The sequence below is a fragment of the Rhineura floridana genome, chromosome 10, assembly GCF_030035675.1.
Source record: "Rhineura floridana isolate rRhiFlo1 chromosome 10, rRhiFlo1.hap2, whole genome shotgun sequence".
Taxonomy (NCBI): Eukaryota; Metazoa; Chordata; class Lepidosauria; order Squamata; family Rhineuridae; genus Rhineura; species Rhineura floridana.
Genome location: NC_084489.1, coordinates 28,683,138 through 28,693,414, shown reverse-complemented (window position 1 = coordinate 28,693,414; position 10,277 = coordinate 28,683,138).

The window sequence follows — 10,277 nt, the reverse complement described above, 5'->3', positions numbered from 1 at the left end:
TATCAGTCATTCACCCTCAGCAGCAGCCTGGATTCTGAGTTAGGTCACATCCACACCATACATTTAAAGCTGGGATTTGTAGCTCTTTGAGGGGTAAACTACAGTTACCAGTATTCTTTGGGGGAAGTCATGTGCTTTCAATGTATGGGCTCAGAGGGACAGTCCAATCTATTAGTATAGTTACACTGGAGGTCAACCACACCCCAGCATTATGGCTAGTACAGCCTAGTGAATCAGGGGCTCTTGAGCCCAAGACACCCCTCCCCACAAGTCAGCACTTTGAGTCCATATGCACAGAGCATGCACACCCCAAAGATTGGGCTCCACCATGCAAGGGACCAATGTCCCCCTGTCAATCCAGCAATGCAAGTAATATTCCCAGAACAAAGAAGTGCCGGGCTCCAGTTAGAGGCCTTTCCCTTTAAGCCAAAAATGGGGAGCCTCAGGTCAATAGGCGAAATGAGGCTCTCCAGGTTTCTCTATACTGCCCTTGGGACTTGCCCTAGGCCACACCCCTCCCAAGCCACACCCCTCCCAAGCCACACCCCTCAGCAGCTCTGCTTTGCACCCTCCTTGACTTTTTTTGCTTGGCAGACATGTTCTTGAATTCTGACAATGTTTCTTGCTGGATGGAGGATAGAGAGGTGTTTAGAAACTCGCCTACGGTACAAAGATAAATTCACTTTCATTGCTGTGCCCACTTTTGCCTCTGATCCCATCCACTAATGGCATGTTGCCCAGAAGGGAATGTGGTGTTTGGCTAAAAACTGTTCCATACCCCTACTTTAAGCTTTCCATTCTTCAAGGAAAGTAAGGGACAGTGGTGAGGGGGGGTGAACAATGGCTTGGCTCTGCTTCCTTTTTCTTTCTCCACTGCAACCTTGAGGAAGAGCAAAATATGACCAAGAAAAAAACACAAGAGCAATAGCTAAGCATTGCATTCACCTCTGCCCTCAGAAATCTATATTCATATTCCCTTTATTCTTTTTTGAGTTGCTGTTCTTTTTTGCTGATCTGGCATGCATAACTGAGACCTGGGTGGGTGAGCAGGGAGGAGTTGGTCTCTCTCAGCTGTGCCCACCAGGATACTCAGTACAGCATCACGGTAGATCTGAGGGCCGGGGAGGGGGGGTTGCTGTGGTCTATAGGAGTTCTATCCCCCTCTTCAAGCACCATGTCCATGTAACTACTGGCCTTGAGTGTTTGGACCTTGAGCTGGGCCAGAGGGACAGATTGGGGATCCTGTTAGTGTACCGCCCACCCCACTGCCTAACAGACTCCCTGACTGAGCTGATGGAGGTGGTCTCGGAGGTTTTGTTGAGATCTCCTAGACTATTGGTACTGGGCGATGTCAACATTCATGCCGAGGCCATCTTATCTGGGGCGGCTCAGGACTTCATGGTCTCCATGACGACCATGGGGTTGTCCCAATACACCACCAGCCCAACTCATGTGGCAGGTCACACTCTGGACCTGATTTTTGCTACGGGACATGATGATAGTGATCTGTATATAGGGAGCCTTACATCAGCTCCTTTGTCATGGACAGATCACTGCTTGTTGAGGTTTAGACTCGCGATGGCTTTCCCCCTCTGCAAGGGTGGGGGACCTATTAAGATGGTCCGTCTCCGCTTCAAAAAGCTCTGGGGAGTTTTCCGGCTGATAAGGCTGGCACCCATGTCGACACCCTGGTCGATTTGTGGAATGCGGAAATGACCCGGGCAGCTGACATGATCGCTCCTGTGCGCCCTCTCCTTTGTAGAGCTCATACAGCTCCATGGTATACTCTGGAGCTGAGGGCAATGAAACAGTATAGGAGACGGCTTGAGTGCAGATGGAGACGGACTCCTGACGAATGCAACTTTGCACTGGTGAGTGCTTATAATATGACATATTTTGGGGCAGTGCGGGCAGCAAAGAAACAACATATCACTGCCTCTATTCAATCTTCTATTTCCCGTCCAGCAGAGCTTTTTCAAACTGTCAAAGGGCTCTTACATTCTGGCCCTAAGGACGTGATTGAATCTTCTAAAGCTCACTGTGACAAATTTGCCAATCACTTCCAGAATAAAATCTCTTGCATCCGTCAGGACTTAGACTCCAATGTTATAGCAGTAGAATCAAATGAAGTCTCCGGAGCACAGTCTGGTCATATTTTATTGGATGAGTTTCAATTGGTGCAGCTTGAGGACGTTGACAAGGTGCTTGGACAGGTGCGTGCAACCACTTCTGTGTTAGATCCTTGCGCCTCTTGGCTAATAAAAGCTAGCAGGGATGGCACTGCCGGCTGGGCCAGGGAAGTGATTAATGCCTCACTATGTGAGGGAGTGGTCCCGAACTGCCTTAAGGCGGCAGCGGTGAGACCACTTTTGAAGAAATCTTCCCTGGACCCAGATAATTTGAATAACTATAGGCCGGTAGCAAATGTGCCATTCCTGGGCAAGGTTCTGGAAAGGGTGGTTGCATCCCAGCTCCAGGCACTCTTGGATGAGACAGATTATCTGGATCCATTTCAATCGGGTTTCAGGCCCGGTTTTGGCATGGAGACGGCCTTGGTCGCCCTGTATGATGACCTTTGTCGGGAGAAAGACAGGGGGAGTGTAACCCTGTTGATTCTCCTTGATCTCTCAGCGGCTTTTGATACCATCGACCATGGCATCCTTCTGGGGAGGCTTGCGGATTTGGGAGTTGGAGGTACTGCTTGGCAGTGGTTCCGCTCCTATCTGGCAGGTCGTCTCCAGAAAGTAGTGCTTGGGGAGCACTACTCGATACCCTGGGCACTCCAATATGGAGTTCCGCAGGGATCAGTTCTGTCCCCCATGCTCTTTAACATCTATATGAAGCCGCTGGGTGCTGTCATCAGGAGTTTTGGAGTGCGTTCTCATCAGTACGCTGATGATACGCAGCTCTACCTTTTCATCTTCTTCAGGTGAGGCCGTCAAGGTGCTAAACCGATGCTTGGCCGCAATAATGGACTGGATGAGAGCGAACAAATTGAAGCTCAATCCAGACAAGACTGAGATGCTGTTAGTAAATGGATCCCCTGACCAGATGGATGTTCGACCTGTTCTGGATGAGGTTACACTCCCCCTGAAGGAGCAGGTGCACAGCTTGGGAGTCCTTTTGGACCCGTCCTTGTCACTTGAGGCGCAGGTGGCCTCGGTGGCACGGAGTGCTTTTTACCAACTTAGGCTGGTAGCCCAGCTATGCCCATATCTGGACAGGGAACATCTTGCTTCAGTTGTTCATGCTCTGGTAACCTTGAAATTGGACTACTGCAATGCACTATACGTGGGGCTGCCCTTGAAGACGGTTCGGAAACTGCAGCTTGTGCAGAATGCAGCGGCCAGATTAATAACTGGGACCAAGCGGTCGGAACATGTGACACCGATTCTGGTCCGCTTGCAGTGGCTGCCTATATGTTTCCGGGCTCGATTCAAGGTGCTGGTTTTAACCTATAAAGCCTTACACGGCACGGGCCCGCAATACCTGATGGAACGTCTCTCCCGATATGAACCTACCCGTACACTGCGTTCAACATCGAAGGGCCTCCTCTGGGGGCCTACTCAGAAAGACGCCCGGAAGGCGATTACGAGAAAGAGGGCCTTCTCGGTAGCGGCCCCCAAACTATAGAACACCCGTCCTGACGAGGTACGCCTGGCGCCTACAGTACTATCTTTTCGGCGCCAGGTGAAAACCTTCCTCTTTACCCAGGCGTTTTAGTATTTTTAGTATTTTAATATTTTAGTATTTTGTATTTAATGTTGTAAAGATAGTTATATGTTCATTTTTTTCTAATTACTTTTTGATTTGTATTTAATGGGTTTAATTATGTTAATCTTCGTTTTTGTTGTATGTTTAAATTGTTGATTTGATGACCAGGTGGTTTTAAATTGAATGTAAAGTGTTTACTTGATGTACACTGCCCAGAGAGCTTTGCTATGGGCGGTATAAAACTTGAATTAAATAAATAAATAAAATAAAATTTGTTTACCCTCTTGTCATCTTAAAAAAATAAAATAAAATGAGGAGTAACAGGAATCCAGAAATGGCCAACAGATTTAACCTAAACTTTTCTACTAAATTAATTACAATCTTAACTTATTTCTTTTGTGATGTGTCTTCCTCACAAAGATAGCTTGTTTGACCTAACAATTTCTATATTATGAACTATATTTATTTCTATACATTAAAATTATTGTGTATTTATCACTGGATTTACCTAACCGGGAAAAAAATCTTAATGTGGTCAACATTACATAGAATATAAGAAGACAAGATAGTAAAAACATATGCTGCCATATAGACAGATAATTTGTCCAATCCAGTGGCCAGTTTTGGGTGCATATACAAATTTCTCTCAATCATCAAAGCTTCCTTATTCATTTCAATTGGTGGCCTGCCCCAGCCACTGAAGTGATTGGGGCAGACTGTAGAAGCTTCATTGGGATGTATGACCACAATGCAAGACTTTGGATATGTTGAAACGTAATGCTAACCCTTTGTGTTACATACATGAGACCCAGGCTCATGTGCTCTCCCCTCCCCTCTTCTCCTCTGGCGTCACCACAAATGAAAGACAGGAAGCATTTGCTTCCATATTCAACTAATTTGCAGTTTGTTATGTCCAAGCCTAGACAAATTATGGTTAGTGTTAACTATGATTTGTTGAAATGACAACTTCAAACCATAGTTAATGTTCCTGACTTACTTCAATAAACAATAGTTAACTATTGTGCACCATCCCAATCTCCGAGCCGTGAGGGATCTCCAGGGATCCCTGCGCTTGCCCAAAGTTTGGTTCCCTTGGAAAGGTCAGCGGAGTCTGTGGTGTCTTTATGAAATACGGTTTATTTATTTACACACATTCCAACCTGAGCTTAAGATGGAGGGGTTCAAAGCATCAACTGTCCCATAGATCTTTCTTTTCCATCAGGCTTACAGAAGGCATCCTAAAGCCACGGTGCAGGGAGCCAGCCTCTCTGCCTCAACACAAGCCTCTCATGGGGGGCTCTCCTGAAGAGCTTCAATAACAATAGGATCTCCCTGGCCCATTTATCAGTTAATGGGCGTTTGGCAGACACATTAGCCCACCTGGCTACTCTATCAGATTAACAAAAGAGACTCATCTGACCAGTGGAGCAGTTTTCTCAGCTGGGGAGCCAACCTCCAGGTGCAGGGTCCCAAATCAGAGACTGGAAGGTGTTGTGGAAAATAACCACTCTGAGTTTAGCATTTATAAGTCTTTATTAACCAATGCATTGGGGCTATTCCAACAAGCCATCACAGGACTAAGGAACTCTCCAAGGAAAAGTTAGCACCCATATTTATATACATTTAAAAGCAAAGCATTGTTTTCATGGAAACGTACAGCAATGAGAAATCATTGCCATCCATTATTTTCCTTTCACCATCCCTGAAGTTCTGGCAGTTTTCTTCCTTCCTCATCCCTGTCTTGAGACTGCCTGTCTCTACAGATAATGATTTCTCAGAAGAAGAGGCGCTGTAAGGGAGTCTTGGAAGAGAGCTAGGCCTAGTTTTTCCTTTGTTTTCCTAAATTGGTTAACACTGGTTTTTATGCTGAATTTATATTCCTAAATCCACGTCTAAGGGAACTCATAGAAATTATCTATCTTAATCCCCAAACTCCTAATATAACATTGGTACATTATAACCATCCATGGTTAGTTGAAAATGAGTGGATGCTTCTGATGTCCTCCTCTGATGTCATGCTGGAGGAGAGGAGACAAATTTATTATTATTATTTATTATTATTTATTTAATTTCATTTATAAACCGCCCATAGCCAATGGCTCCCTGGGCGGTGTACAACATACAATAATACAATAAATGAACAAAATCACAGATAAAAATACAAATTCATAATAACACTAAATGATATTAGCATAGCTAAAACATTAAAACAATAAAATACATAGAAATATATTAAAATGCCTGGGAGAATAGGAAGGTTTTAGCCTGGTGCCGAAAGGATAGCAGCGTAGGTGCCAGGCGTACCTCCTCGGGGAGACTGTTCCACAATTCGGGGGCCACCACCGAAAAGGCCCTAGATCTTGTCATTACCCTCCGAGCCTCTCGGTGAGACGGTACTTGGAGGAGGGCCTTAGATGTCGAACAAAGTGTACGGGTAGGTTCATAGCGGGAGAGGCGTTCCATCAGATATTGCGGGCCCACACCGTGTAAGGCTTTATAGGTCAATACCAGCACCTTGAATCTGGCCTGGAAACAAATTGGCAACCAGTGCAAACGGGCCAGAACAGGTGTAATATGTGAGGACCGCTTGGTCCTCGTCAGTAGTCTGGCTGCTGCATTTTGCACAAAATGTCATGAGCCGAAGGCAGTGAATGATGGTTAATGCTACATGCTTTTTTATTTTATATTTTACTTATTTGAGATACTTAAAGGTAAAGGTAAAGGTGTCCCCGCACTTATAGTGCAAGTCGTTTCCGACTCTTAGGGTGACGTCTTGTGATGTTTGCTAGGCAGACCGTTTATATGGGGTGGGATTGCCAGTTCCAGAAAAAGGTGAAAAATTGTAACCATCATGCTTATGTGCTAGCTACACATGCTTGTCCTAAATAAGTCCCTGGTTTAAAATAAAAAAATATTCATCTTTGTTTTACATTACTGCCTGGATCTCTTGAATGCTGTGGGAATACAAGGTATATTATTCCTAGAACCCATCTAGTACTGGTCATGTATTTAGGGAAACATTCGGACACACTTCACTCATTTAGTTTGTTGTTGTTATGTGCCCTCAAGTCGATTACAACTTATGGTGACCCTATGAATCAGTGACCTCCAATAGCATCTGTTATAAACCACCCTGTTCAGATCTTGCAAGTTCAGGCCTATGGCTTCCTTTATGGAGTCAATCCATCTCTTGTTTGGTCTTCCTCTTTTTCTACTCCCTTCATTTTTCCCAGCATTATTGTCTTTTCTAGTGAATCCTGTCTTCTCCTGATGTGCCCAAAGTATGATAACCTCAGTTTCATCATTTTAGCTTCTAGTAATAGTTATGGTTTAATTTGTTCTAACACCCAGTTATTTGTCTTTTGCAAAGCTCTCCTCCAACACCACATTTCAAATGAGTTTATTTTTCTCTTATCCGCTTTTTTCACTGTCCAGCTTTCACATCCACCCATACAGATCAGGAATACCATGGTCTGAATGATCCTCACTTTAGCGTTCAGTGATACATCTTTGCATTTTAGGACTTTTTAAATTCTCTCATGCCCTCCCCAGTCCTAGCTTTCTTCCAATTTCTTGACTATTGTCTCCATTTTGGTTAATGACTGTGCCAAGGTATTGATAATCCTTCACAACTTCAATGTCCTCGTTGTCAACATTAAAGTTACATAAAACTTCTGTTGACATTACTTTAGTTTTCTTGATGTTCAGCTGTAGTCCTGCTTTTGTGCTTTCCTCTTTAACTTTCATCAGCATTCATTTGAAATCATTACTGGTTTCTGCTAGTAGTATGGTACTGTCTGCATATCTGAAATTATTGATATTTCTCCCTCCAGTTTTCACACCTCCTTCATCTTGGTCCAATCCCGCTTTCTGTATGATATATTCACTGTATAGATTAAACAAATAGGGTGATAAAATGCACCCGTCTCACACCCTTTCCGATGGGGAACCAATCGGTTTCTCCATATTCTGTCCTTACAGTAGCCTCTTGTCCAGAGTATAGGTTGCGCATCAGGACAATCAGATGCTGTGGCACCCCCATTTCTTTTAAAGCATTCCATATTTTTGCATGATCTACACAGTCAAAGCTTTGCTGTAGTCTATAAAGCACAGGGTGATTTTCTTCTGAAATTCCTTGCTCGGTTCCATTATCCAACGTATGTTTGCGATATGAACTCTGGTACTTCTTCTCTTTCTAAATCCAGCTTGGACATCTGGCATTTCTTGCTCCATATATGGTAAGAGCCTTTGTTGTAGGATCTTGGGCGTTACTTTACTTGCATGGGATATTAAGGCAATAGTTTTATAATTACTGCATTCCCTGGGATTCTTTCTTTGGAATTGGGATGTATATTGAACACTTCCAGTCTGTGGGCCATTGTTTAGTTTTCCGTATTTGTTGACAGTTTTTTGTCAAAATTTGGACAGATTCAGTCTCAGTACCTTGTAGCAACTCTATTGGTATGCCATCTGTTCCTGGTGATTTCTTTCCAAATATTTTAAGAGCAGCTTTCATCTCACATTCTAAAATTTCTGGTTCTTCATCATACGGTTGCTCCATGAATGAATCTGTCATTCTTGCATCTCTTTTATATAATTCTTCAGTGTATTGCTTCCATCTTCCTTTTATTTCATCTTGGCTAGTCAGAGTGTTCCACTCTTGATTATTCAACATCCCTACTCTTGATTTAAATTTCCCTTTCATTTCTCTAAACTTTTGGAACAGGGCTCTTGTTCTACCCTTTTAGTTGTCCTCTTCTATTTCTATACAATAACTATTGTAATCGTTCTCTTTGTCCCTACGTACTAGTCGCTGTATTGTTGCATTTAGGGTTCTAACTGTGTTTCCATCTCCTTTTGCTTTTGCTTTCCTTCTTTCTTTAACCATTTTAAGAGTTTCTTCAGTCATCCATTGAGGTCTTTCTTTTTAACTAGAGGTATTGTCTTTTTGCAATCTTCCTGATAATGTATCTAACTTCATTCCATAGTTCTTCTGGTTCTCGGTCAACTAAGTTTAAAGCCTCAAATCAATTCCTTATTTGATCTTTACATTCTTCTGGGATGTTATTTAAATTGTATTTTGGCATTATGATTGCTTTGTTGTTCTTCTTTAGCTTTACTCTGATTTTCAATATGACCAGTTCATGATCTGTACCACAGTCTGCTCCTGGTCTTCTTTTCGCAGAAAGTATGGAACTTCTCCATCTTCTGTTTCCAATTATATAATCAATTTGATTCCTATATGGACCATTTGGTGATGTCCACATGTACAGTTGTGTTTTTGGTTGCTCAAAAAATGTGTTTGCAAGAAACAAATTATTGGCTTTACAGAATTCAGTAAGTCTTTCTCCTGCTTCATTTCTATCTCTTAAACCCCATTTCCCCACAATCCCTAGTTCTGCTTTGTTCTCTACTTTTGCATTCCAGTCCCTCATGATTATCAGAACATCTTCTTTTAGTGTGTGATCAATTTCTTCCTGTATTTCTGCATCCGGCTCCTCTTCTTCTGCATTTGCCATTGGAGCGTAGACTTGGATGATGGTTATGTTAATAGGTTTCACATTTAATCTCATTGATGTAGACCTTACGTTGTAGCTCCTAATTGCTTTTGCTACATCACTTCTCACTATTAAAGCAACCCCATTTCTTCTTAATTTCTCATTTCCTGCATAAAATATTTTGTAGTTGCCTGAATGAAAATGTCCCATTCTCGTCCATTTTAATTCACTCACACCAGGTAATGTAAGGTTGATGCGTTCCATTTCTTGCTTGACATTTATAACTTTCCCTGGTTCATGCTTCTCACATTCCATGTTCCTATTGTGTGCGTCATACAACTTGGGACTCCTTTCGCATCTGTGCGCAACAGCCTCTGGACTTCCTTTCAGCTTTGACCCAGCTATGTCATTAGTCACAGCACTACTTGTACTTGTACTTTGTTCTTCCCCAGTAGCTTGGTGAGTGCCTTCTGACTTGGGGGATCTCATCTTCCAGCATTATCTCATGTTGCATTTTGAATACTCTGTTCTTAGGATTTTCATGGTAAGCGGTATTCAAAGGTTGTAATGTGAGTAGGAACTCAAGTGAATTAGAAGTAATTGTATGGGGGAATCAGTTGGGGTGGGACCAGTAGGAAAACGAAAGTAGAGTTTTTGGTTATGCAGTGTCATGGCCCCGTCAGAGGACTCATCAGACGAGGATGACTCGGGAGTAACAGCAGCAGACCCAGAAGCAGCAGACCCAGAAGGAGAAATGGAGGAAACTCCTGAGAACCCAGCTCCTTCTCCCCCTCAGCTGCAGAGCACCCCAGACACAGCTGAAGCCCTTCAGCCAGACGCAGACAGTGAACAGGATACTCCCCCCTCACCTGCAGAACGTAGACAACAGAAGGTCAGGCAGAACAGGGGCAGGTCTGTCCACTTAAGGCCAAAACGCTGATGGCTCACACCTGCTGACAAACCTGCTCCTTAAAAGTCAAACCTTGGCTTCAGCTTGTGGCTGACTACAACGTCAGGCGTGACCACTGTGTGTGTCTTCCTATCCCCTGAACCTTGACTTGGACT